Raw genomic sequence first — 11,321 nt, 5'->3', positions numbered from 1 at the left:
TATTTTGATTCACTATTTGGTTGACTAGATTTATTGTTGAATAGTTTTTCTGAGGACAAGTTCTTATTTTGCCTTTGTGGTGGTGTCTGTCTGCTGCTTTACACTTGAAGTTCTTTCTTTTCTCAGAATGTTGTAGGCATTACTTCCCTGTCCTGAAGATGGAGTGTAGCTAAGGCACAGTCTGAGGGAGGCAGCCCCTCTTGGGTAGCTAGTAGGCTGTGCAAAGTTAACATAACCTAACCGAACTCCCCCAAACCGGTCCTCCACCAGCGTTGCCCAGTACTGTACAGGCACCACTGGTCACCCAGTTGTCCAGGCAACACCCTTCCCTTGGAGTCATTCTCTTGTACCTCATTTTCAGTCCTGAGGTAAAAAGTGACTTTATGCCCAAAATACATCCAGGTTCTGACCACTCCCCATTTCCTCCACTGATTTCATCCTGGCGTATGTCAACTGCAAATCTCCCTTGCACTATTGTATTTAGGTCCTGACTGCCTTCTTGCTTATAGTCTATCCTGTCCTATACTGCCATCCTGTCCCATCCCATTTTAGTTATGCATATTTTATTCTTTATTCTTTTAACTTGGCTTTCACACTTGTGGTGTTTTCTCTTTCATTTCTTTCCTCAGCTCTGTCAACTCAGTTTTTGTTTTTTTTTTTAAGATTTTAAAAATTTATTTGAGAGACAGAGAGAGAGAATGAATGCGTGCACGACCCGGAGGTGGGGGATATGAGGGGGGCAGTGCAGAGGGACAAGCAGACTCCCGGCTGAGAAAGGAGCTGACTGCAACTTGGGGCTTGATCCAGGACCCTGAGATCATGATCTGAGCCGAAGTCAGACACTTAACCCACTGAGACACCCAGGTGTCCCCAACTTAGTTTTTCTTTTACTACTTATAATTCCTGTTTTTGGTTTTCAAAGCATTTTATTAGATTCTGTTTTTTAAGTTTACATATGGTAAAATTCACTCCATGTGGTGTACAGTCCTATGGGTTTTGGCAAACGCATATATTCACCGCCATGTGGAGATACAGAAGAGTTCCATCATCCCAGATAATTCCCTTGTGTTGTCTTTTTTGTAGTCAACTCCTCCCCCTTACCTCTAACCCCCGGAAACCACTGATTGGTTCTCTAACCCCTTAGCTTTGCCCTTTCCACTAAGATCATATAAACAAAGGTGTATGTTATATAGTCCTTTGGGTCTAGCTTCTTTCACTTAGTGAAATGCGTTTGAATTTATCCACATCATTGTGTGTATGTAGAGTTGATTACATTTTATAGCTAAATAGTACTCTGTTGTTTAGGTATTTAGTTATTTGTCTATCCAATAACTGATTGAAGGATATTTGAGGTGATCTCAGTTTTCAGTTATTATGAATAAAGCAGCTATAAACATTCACATGATGGTTTTTACATGATCACAGTTTTCATTTCTTGGTTCAATATCTAGGAGTAGGATTGATAGATTATACATTAAGTATATGTGTAACTTTATAAGATACTATTAAGCTGTTTTCTAAAGGAGCAGTAGCAATTTGCAGCCAGTGATGTACGTGAGTCCAGTTATCCCACATTTCTAGCGCTTGCAATTGCCAGGATTTTTTATTTTAGTAATTCCTTTATTTATTTATTTTATTTTATTTTAGCAATTCTAGTAGGCATGTAGTGGTATCTACACAAACCACACATACTGTGGTTTTAATTTGCATTTCTTTTATGACTAAAACGTTTCACAACTTTTCATGTGCTTATTTTCCATCCATATACCTTTTCTTCTTCTTCACGAAGCCCAGTATTTCCAAGCCATTTATTGTTTATTGAAGTGTGACTAGCATACCATGTTATGTTAGTTTCAGATGTGCAACATAGTGATTCAACAGTTCTATCCATTACTCAGCCATAAAAAGGAATGAAATCTTGCCATTTGCAGCAACATGGTTGGATCTATAGGGTGTCACGCTAAGTGAAATAAGTCAGACAAAGACAAACGCCATACAGTTCCCCTCTATGAAGAATCTAAGGACCAAAAGAAAACAAAGAAACAGCAACAAAAAATCCACATGCCTTTTTAAGTAAAACATCTGTTCAAATTTCTTGCCTATTTCAGGAGGAGTTTGTGTTTTCTCACTGTTGAGTTTTGAAAGTTCTTTACATACACTGGATATAGGCCTTTGTTTGTCAGATAGGTCATTTGCAAATATTTTCTTCCAGCCTGTGAATTATCTTTTCATTCTCCTTTAATCTCGTTCATTAAATGAGAGCAAATGTTTTAAATTCTGATAAGGCTCAATTTATCATAAAAAAAATAGATTCTTCTTGTGGGCCATCTCTAAGAACTCTTTACCTAACCCAAGATCATAAAGATTTTTCTCCCTGATTTTCTCCTAGAAGTTTAGGATTTTCTGTTTTATCCTTAAGGTTGTGCTATGTTTTGAATTAATTTCTGCATACGCTGTGAGTGTTTGGAGAGGGTAGCCTGGGACTGGGATAGCAGTTTCTTCCCAGGGCATGAGGCTTTTTCTAGAGTTCTGAGGCTGGAAAGAGAGAAGAAACCAGGTCTCCATGCCCAGCATTCTGGGAGGTGAGAGTGACTTTAAACCTCTCACCGTAGGATGTAACATCTTATACCAGGACATGGTCTCCAGCAAAACTCAGGGAAGACAGAGCTTGAACAGGCGTGAGAAGAGGACTCCAGAAACTGTTCATCTGGGAAAGCTGCTGGGTAAGGGATCTGGTGGCAAGGAAGTACTGGGCTTTTAGAGGGAAAACATTTAAAAAATAATAGCAAAAAAGTACTGACTATCTTATTTTGAAGTTATTCTGTGCCAGGTACATACTTTCTAATGCAAGTAGCCACCAGGCAAGGGGGAAGATATTCTTATATACAGAAGAGGGAACCAAAGTTCAGAGAAATTAAGTTATCTATTCAGGGCCACACAGCTATTGAGCAGGAGGGTGGGATTTCAAGCCCAGGTTGGACATCGAAGTGAGTGCTCTGTTTTCTCCAAAAAGGTATCTCCTGTGACCCAGGGAACACTAGATGGAAGTAGAGGAAGAGCAAGGAGGGAGGAAGGCTGGAGGTTGGTCAGAGGTAGATTTCCATGAGGCCAAAGGACAATCAACTCTTGGACTAAGGCTGAGAGAATCCATAGCATTATTCTCCCCATGATGTTTTCTGAAACAGAGTTTATAGCTTCTCATCTTTGGACAAAGTGGATGCTGGCCAAGGACTGGGCAGACGAACCTGGTGGCCTCTGAAGGAGGATTTCATTGAGGTGGGCCCGATGGAGCCATCTGTGCCTGCCGTCCTAGATGCTTCCTGTCAAGGCTGGCTTGGCATTTGTTGACCACTCTCGGCCTAGGAAGCTGTCTGGATGACTTGGTGATGAAAAAACAAAATTCCTGCCTGCCAGATGGGAACCTATATCTCCCCTTGGCATCGTACATGGAGCACTGCCAACAGAGACCCATCATTGTCTATTTGTCACTGTGGGGGATACCCAGGGAGCGTGGTAGGAGCAGGAGCTGTTCATCCTGGGAGAGTGGGACCTAGAGTTGGGAAGAGATGGTCCTGGCAAAGGGCAGTGATTCTGGACCATTCTTTTGTTCTGTCTAAAGGTTTTCTTCCCTCTGCCAAATATGGAGACTCTTTGGCCTAGGTCACTGAGCTATTCCTGGAAGGTAGGCAGCATGCCAGTGTTCCAGGCGGGCACTGTTCTCGCTCTGTAAATAAATGCAGTAGAGCCACTGCCCAGCACTCCCAGGGACCAGCAGCCCAGTGTGCCTCTAAGCAGGGCTCCCTGAGAAGTGAGGGCCAGAGAGGCAGAGACATGGAGTCCACCCATGGTCATCTTCTAGGTGGTCCCACCAACCTCGTTCAAACCCTGTTGGCCTCTCACTGACAGCAGTGGTCAAGGAGGAGTTGGGATGCAGCCCTGGAACCTGGCCTTGGGCTCTTGAGTCTGGAGGTAAGGCTCTGGGTGAGCAGTGTCTCCGTGAACCTGGCCAGCCCAGGCCTGATTGGAGGGGCAGGCAGACAGTGAAGAGCACCTGGAGCCATCTCTGTGACAGTGAGTCTCTCTCGAGCCAGAAAGACAAAAGCTGAGAGGATGAGAGTCGAGTCCATAAATTCAGGAAGCATCTAAGCAGCATGAACAGAGACGGCACCAGGTAATCTGGAATACTGGGATGAGAGGTGAGGACCAGTCCAGCTTCCCCTTACTAGCTGGGCAAGTTACATAAGTGCTCTGAGTCTCAATTTCCTCAGCGGTAAAAGTCCAAGGTTGTTGGGGTATTTGACATAGGGGAAGTGCTTAGCATAGTGTCCAGCACACACGGTAAGTGCTCAAAATTGGGAGCAATCTTCTTCATCATCATCATCAGACATTTTTATTAGTGCATTTGGAGTCACACTACTTCAGTTTGAGACTACCTCCAACATTTAGTTATTATGTGATTCTGGTGAAGTTCCTTGACCGCTCTGAGCCTTGGCTTCCTCATCTCTACAATAGGGATAATAATAATAATAATAATAATAATAATAATAATAATACTTTCCAGAAAATTGTTAGGGTAACTAACTATAAGAGCGCCTGGTACAAGACAGGCTCCAAATACATTTGATTGGAATGAGGATACCCTCATAAATCTTAAGGTCTGTTTAGGACTTTCTCCTCAAATGAGTGCAATTTACATGGCAGGGGGCATCTCATGAGATTTATCACCTCAGGAGATGATGACGATTAGGGACTGAGTCAAGAGTGTTTCAGATGGAAGCAAAGAAATGCAACCCAAAGTAGCTTGAAAACCAGGGAAGATTAGGGGATTGAGGTGGGCTTCAGGAATGACTGGATCCAGCACCTCAACAAGGGCATCAGGCATCAGCATTCCGTTGGCCCTTCTCCAGCCCTCTTTTCCGTGGTATTGACTTCTTCCTCGGGCAGGTTTTCTCCTTGCAGTGCAGAGCTGGCTGCTGTGGGTGTGGAGTTGGCTCGCTTCAGAGCAAAGAGCTAATTACCTGTCCCTGAGCAAGCATCACCCTCCTCAGAACGACTGTTTGGGTCACTGAAGCGCTGGCTGGCTTGGGGCTGGATCACATGCCCAGCCCTGTGGCAACGCCTGAGGGCCCTTTGTTTGACAGCCGTGCTGGGATCCATTCCCGCAGAGCAAAGAAGTGCGCAGTTGGCAGCGGGAGGGAGGGCTCCTGGGCAGGCGGGTGGTTAGAGGGGACAGTGTGCTCCAGCATGCCCGCGATGCGTCACGGTACTGGGCTGTGAAGGGGAGTGGGAGTGCTCACACATTTTATTCTGTGGGTCCCTCGGTGTCCTGGCAGGGAAGGGAGCAGAGCCCGGGCACACAGCCCGAGCCGCCTGCCCGGACCACAGCCCGGAGCACAGCCCGGGGCACGACCGCCCTTCCGGGGCTCCCCCTCCGCAGCTCCCCGGCGCGCGGGCGGGGCGGGGCCACGAGGCCTGGAGGCTGCGGCTCCCGCGGGCTGGGCAAGGGGAGGGCCCCAGGCCCGACCTTGGCCCCCCGCGGCCCTGCGCACCCTCCCCGCCCACCGAGGGGCGGCTGCGGGGTCTCTGACGTCTTTCCTGGTGCTGACATTCTGGGAATCTATGAATGTCATCAAATTCATGAATCGGCTTCTTTGCCTAGAACAAGTCGGCTTAAAATACATGCAAATTGCACTAAGTATAGCTGTTTCCTTGCAGGAGGCAGGCTGGCGCGTTTTCGCAGCTTGAGATTGGCGGCTGCCTGCGCGGGGTGGGCGCCGGGCTCCAGGCGGCTGTCCGGCTGTCCGGCCGTCTGGCTGTCCGGCCCGGCTGTCCGGCTGTCCGTGCCCGTCTGTTCGGCTGTCCGGCCAGGCTGTCTGGCTATCCGGCTGTCCCTGCCCGGCTGTCCAGCTCTCCAGCTGTCCGGCCGTCCGGCCGTCCGACTGTCCGGCTGTCCGGCTGTCCGCCCGCGGAGGGCTGCACCTGCCGACGCGTGTGAGCAGGGGGGATGGGGCCGCCCTCACCGGCCTGGACGGCCGAGCTGCGCCCGACGCTCCCCCTCCGTCCGGCCGCCGCCTTGGGAGGACCGCCTTCCCAGGTCATCAACGAGAAGGCCAAGAACGAGCCGCCCCGGCCCTAGGGAGTACGAGCGGAGGTTAGATCTTGGCGACTCTAAACCCACGTCCTCGGCACCTCTCCAGGCCGGAGGGCAACCTCCCGTCAGCTGGCCGGGGCGCGCAGTCTGCGTTCATCCTTTCATTCATTCATTCATTCATTCATTCACTCGATCGGATCGTGACAGGCCTCCGGGGGGCTGAGCCCTGTCTGGGCATCCCGCGGTGCCCACAGACCTGGCGTCGGAGCTCACCTTCCCGCAGGGGCCTCAGCAAAGCAACAGCGGGATAGAGAAGTGAACTGAATTGCAGATTGTGACAGATGCTCCGAAGATACTAGACCAGTCCACACACTGAGTCCAGAAGCCCCGCCTGGATGGGGGCTGCTTGAGAGGGTCCTGCCTGCGGGAAGGGTGGCTCAGGGTTGAGCGCCTGCCTTGGGCCCAGGGTGTGACCCCCAGGTGGGATGGAGTCTCACCTTGGGCTCCCTACAGGGAGCCTGCTTCTCCCTCTGCCTGTGTCTCATGAATAGATAAATAAAAAAAAATATATATATTTTTAAGGCCTGCCTGAGAAGGTGCCATCAGAGCTGAGAACAGAACGATGCCTGGTGAAGGTAGAGCCAGCAGCTCTGGGTTCCAGTTTCAGCACCTGTCAGCCGTGTCACCTTGGGCAAGTCATTCTTTCTGATCTCTTGTCGCTCATCTGTGAAAAGGAAGTGATGACAGAGGGGCTGTGGGAGTCATAGCAGGGTGTGTAAAGCACCCAGCGCAGTGCCCTGCTGGAAGAGACGCCCACTGTTACTGCTGCTGTCACTGTACTTTCTGATCCAGGCCTGGGGTCTGCTCACTCTTGGCAGTGAGGCTGTGAGATCGAAAGCCGTTATGGCGAACTCCAGAGACCATCAAGCCTGGTGGGGCAGACCTGGGTACCAGGCCAGGAATTTGGGGCCTGATTTCAGGCCTGGCTCTAATACCTGCTGCTTGGTGACCCTGGCAGGTCAGAGAACATACAAGGTCTCTATGAGCCCCTTTCCTGCCTCCCAGGATGGCTGTGGCCAGGATATTCAGGTGCTTTGAGCAGCTCTGCTTCAATCCAGCTCTTTTGTCCAACCAGCTGCATGACTTTGACAAGTCTCCCTGTCTCTGGGCCCTGGTTTTCTCACATCTGCCAAAGGGATACAAGAATATCCACTTTGGGCTCATTGTGAGGCGCAGATGAGATGTAGAATGTGACAGTATAGTGGCCCCTCTCTTATCCATGGTTTTGCTCTCTGTGGTTTTACTTACTTATTTTTTTAAGATTTTATTTATTTATGTGACAGAGAGGGAGAGAGAAAGAGAGAGCACACAAGCAGGAGGGGTGGCAGGCAGAGGGAGAAGGAGAAGCAGGCTCCTGCCCGAGCAGACCCTGGGACCATGACCTGAGCCAAAGGCAACCGCTTGACTGACTGAGCCACCCAGGTGCCCAGCTCTCTTGGTCAACCGTGGTCTGGAAGCAGGTGATCCTCCTGACATATCCAATGAAGGTCAATAGTAGCCTAAGGCTATGTCACCATGCCTGTGTCACTCACCTCATTCCATCTCATGTCAGCATTTTGCCATCCCATAGCATCACAAGAACACAAGTGAGAACAGCACCATAGGGTATTTTGAGAAAGAGAGAGATCACACTCACATACCTTTTGCTACAGTATGTTGTTATAGTTGTTCTATTTTATTACTGGTCTGGTTGTTAATCTCTTACTGGGCTTAATTTATGAATTAAACTTTATCACAGGTGCATATGTATAGGAAAAAACAGTGTATGTAGGGTTCGGTACTCTTCAGAGTTTCAGGCCCCCACCAGGGGTCTTGGAATGCATACCCCGTGGATGAGGGGGGACCACTGTACTCCGAGTGCTGTGCAGCCGAGAGAAGTGGAGGGCTGCTGTGCTTGAGCTTAGGGTCATACTCACCCCCACCCCTCAGAGAGAGGGCACCTTGGCCATGGGCTAAATTGGAGCTACTCTTGAAGTGAGGGCAGGGACTGAGTCTCAGGAGAGTGAGAGTGAGCTTTCCACAGATGTGCAAATGACTGGTTGAAGTCAGTGTCCTAAGTTGTTCACCCTGAGGTAAAGGGAACTTAGGTCCACCATACCTGTCTCTAAATAACCAGAAGGAACAGAGGCGATCTAGCAATCTCGAGGCACCTGCTGTGAGCCAGTGAACCCTCACATGCTTCACAGAGAAGATAGCTCCAGTTCAGCGAGGTTAAGCAACATGTCCAGAATCACACAGCTTGTAAATGAATTTGAATCTAGTTCTCTCTGACTCCCAAAGGCAGATCTTGTTTTGTAGGGCCTGAAGCATATTCCATTTGGGTGGGGCTGGGGGGTGGGTGCAGGAGGTGAGGAGGACAGAGGAGGGGAGTCTTAAAGACAGACATTTTATAAGAACGCAACATTTGGTACGAAAATGACTATTGGGGCCCCTGGGTGTCTCAGTAGTTGAGCAACTGCCTTTGGCCCAGGTCATGATCCTGGGGTCTTGGGATCGGGTCCCACATCCACTCCCTGCATGGAGCCTGCTGATCCCTCTGCAAGTGTCTCTGCCTCTCTCTCTGTGTGTCTCTCATGAATAAAGAAATAAAATCTTTAGAAAAAAAAAGGAAAGTGACTATTGGTCTAGAATGAAAAGAAAAGAAGGGGCCTTGGGAGGGCCCATGCCCAATGAGGGCCCTGGGAGCTTCCCCATAAACTCTGAAGACATCACAAGGCTACTGTTTATTGCTCATAGAAATCCCAACACTCTGGCCCTATAGGAAATCACCTCATCGAAGCCCTTCATTTTCCAGAAGGAACTGAGGTGAAATTGTTGAGAGGAAATAAGCGGCTTTCACACCTGAAACCCCCACCACGGAAGTGTGGTGCGTCATGGGGAAAACACAGCTCACGGCATCAGACATATCTGGGTCTGAGGCTCCATGCGGCACTTTTTTAGCTACGTGAAACTTTTCAAGCCTTAGTTTCTCCAACTGTTAAAATAGGATAGTGATACTTACCTTAGAGGTATTATAGGTGGTGAACCTCTAGTTCAAATGGGCTGCTGCGTTTGAAAGAGGAGTAGGAGGAGCTGAAGGGTACAGGGCACATCATGGCTACACCATGAGGGCATCCTGGAGCAGTGAGCGTTGCACCTGTTGTCTGGGCGTGCTGGGTAATATGTGCTTGCTGCTGCCCTGCTGGCTCCATCAACTGAGCAGAGATCCTGGCGAAGGAAGGAGTGTTGCTGGAGGGAATTGCTGGAAGAGAGGGGGTCACTCCGGGAAGCTCCTGGGCTCCATGAGGGTCGTGGATCTGGGGAGACGCACAGGAGGGTGGAGGGAGGAAGGTGCTCTCTGCATGTGTGGTGGGTCACGGAGCTAGCACTGGACTGCGAGTCAGGCGCCCTTGGCTCTTGCTTGTAGCAACCACTACTTTGTACTCTTGAACGCGTTCTTTCTTGGGGCTGGGCCTTAGTCTTCCCACCTGTTAATGAGTGACGTGATCTCCGAGGTCCGTGCTGACCCTGATTTTCTATTTCTTCATGGCTGAGATGGCTCACCCGAGCCCCAAGAGCAGTTTTATGTCTGGGGAGAAGCAAAAGATGTGTTATTTGTGGGGAGCCCTGGAGGGAGACATCTGTGGGCCTGGTGGGAAAGCTCTGGCTGGAAAAGCTTAGTGTATATCCACCCCTGGGGGATCCTGTGGACACTGTGTGGCCCCATTTTAGAGATGCAGAAAGAGGCCAGTGTCTCAAGAAGCCCATTTGGAGAATAGAAAGGAGAAGCTCAGGGAGGAACAAAGTCGGCACCTCGTTATACCAACTGGAGCCTTTCTGATCTTAGGAGGAAGAGCCAAGCTTCTCCATACCCACAGGTATGAACTTACCCAGGCCCCCAAGCAAGCAGTGTTTGAAATCTATTGCCTTGTCTTACTTCCAGGCATCCTGTAAGGAAGCCTATGCACTCAGGGGTGCAGCCTCCTCTGGCATCCCCACAGTGCTTTCCTAGTCTTGGTAAGGGCATTGCTTGAGATTCTGGACTAGCACTCAGCACTCGCCCACCCCATCCTGCACCTCAGTCTGGGCCCCAGGAGACAGGTCCACTATTTGTGATTCTCCTCCTTTCCCAGGAGCCCTAGCCGTGCAAGCCCCAGCAGGCTTGGCACCCCAAATCCCATGGCCTAGGGCTGGCCTGGCCCTCACTCTTCGCAGACTCTGGGTGGCCAGTGGCAGAGCCAGCCAGGCCTGCTGGATGGGACCCAGGGAGTGGCAAGTGAGGCTAACTCCCTCTGACAAGCCCAGAAGCTGCGCCCCAGGGGCTGCCAAGCTGAGGCTCAGGGGCACTCCTGCTGGCAGGGCAGCTGGTCAGATTGATCTCATAATTAAATCAGGGCCAGGCCTGGCTGACCGTCTGGGCTCTGACCCTACTTGGGCTCTGGCCCTTGGCTCTCAGGACAGGCCAGGGTTTGCCTCTGAGAAGGCGGAAGGTTTATGGTTGGGTGGAGATGGGCCAATGGGGCATCTTAGGAGAGGGCCACCATGATTCCATCCATGGCTAAGGAAGGCCCCTTCAACAATGCCTGGTTGGTGGTCCAGAGCTAGGACGGTAGGGAGGGTGTGGGGCTAGAAGGGGCAGGCCCTTAGATGAACAGCTCGGACGGATTTCTCCATCACAAGAAAGGGCAGCTCTGTTATGCCAGATGCTCAGGCCAAAAGCTTGGAGTCATCCTGGACGCCTTTGTTTTTTCCCATCCACCAGCGAATCCTGTTGGCTCCATCTTCGTACATAGGACGTAAAGGTTGGCTACCCAGGGTAGCTCCAGAATCCACCTGCTTCTCCCTAGCCTCTCCACTGCCACAGGCCTCCACGCTGCCAGGCTCTCTCACCTGCTTTGTGGCGGGCACCTTCCTGCTGGTCCTCCTGTCTCCTTCCCTGCCCGCTCTGGACTTTTCTACAGATGGCAGCTGGTGTGATCACAGGAAAACATGTCCAATCATTTTCCTTCTCTCCTGTGGCTTCCCACCTTACCCGGAAGAGAACCCAGAGTCCTTTCCGGAGCTACAGGGTTCTACAGGATCTGTAAGGCCCACATAACCCCCCTTCCCAAGCCTGTGGCTTCACTTCCTGCCGTCTTCCCCTGGCCTCCAGAGCACACTCTCTTGCCCGGAGCATCTGGCCCTGTGGCGG

The sequence above is a fragment of the Canis lupus genome, chromosome 6 (genome assembly GCF_003254725.2).
Source record: "Canis lupus dingo isolate Sandy chromosome 6, ASM325472v2, whole genome shotgun sequence".
In the NCBI taxonomy this organism is placed as follows: domain Eukaryota; kingdom Metazoa; phylum Chordata; class Mammalia; order Carnivora; family Canidae; genus Canis; species Canis lupus.
The sequence above is the reverse complement of the archived record's forward strand: the minus strand, read 5'-3'. Positions refer to the sequence as shown.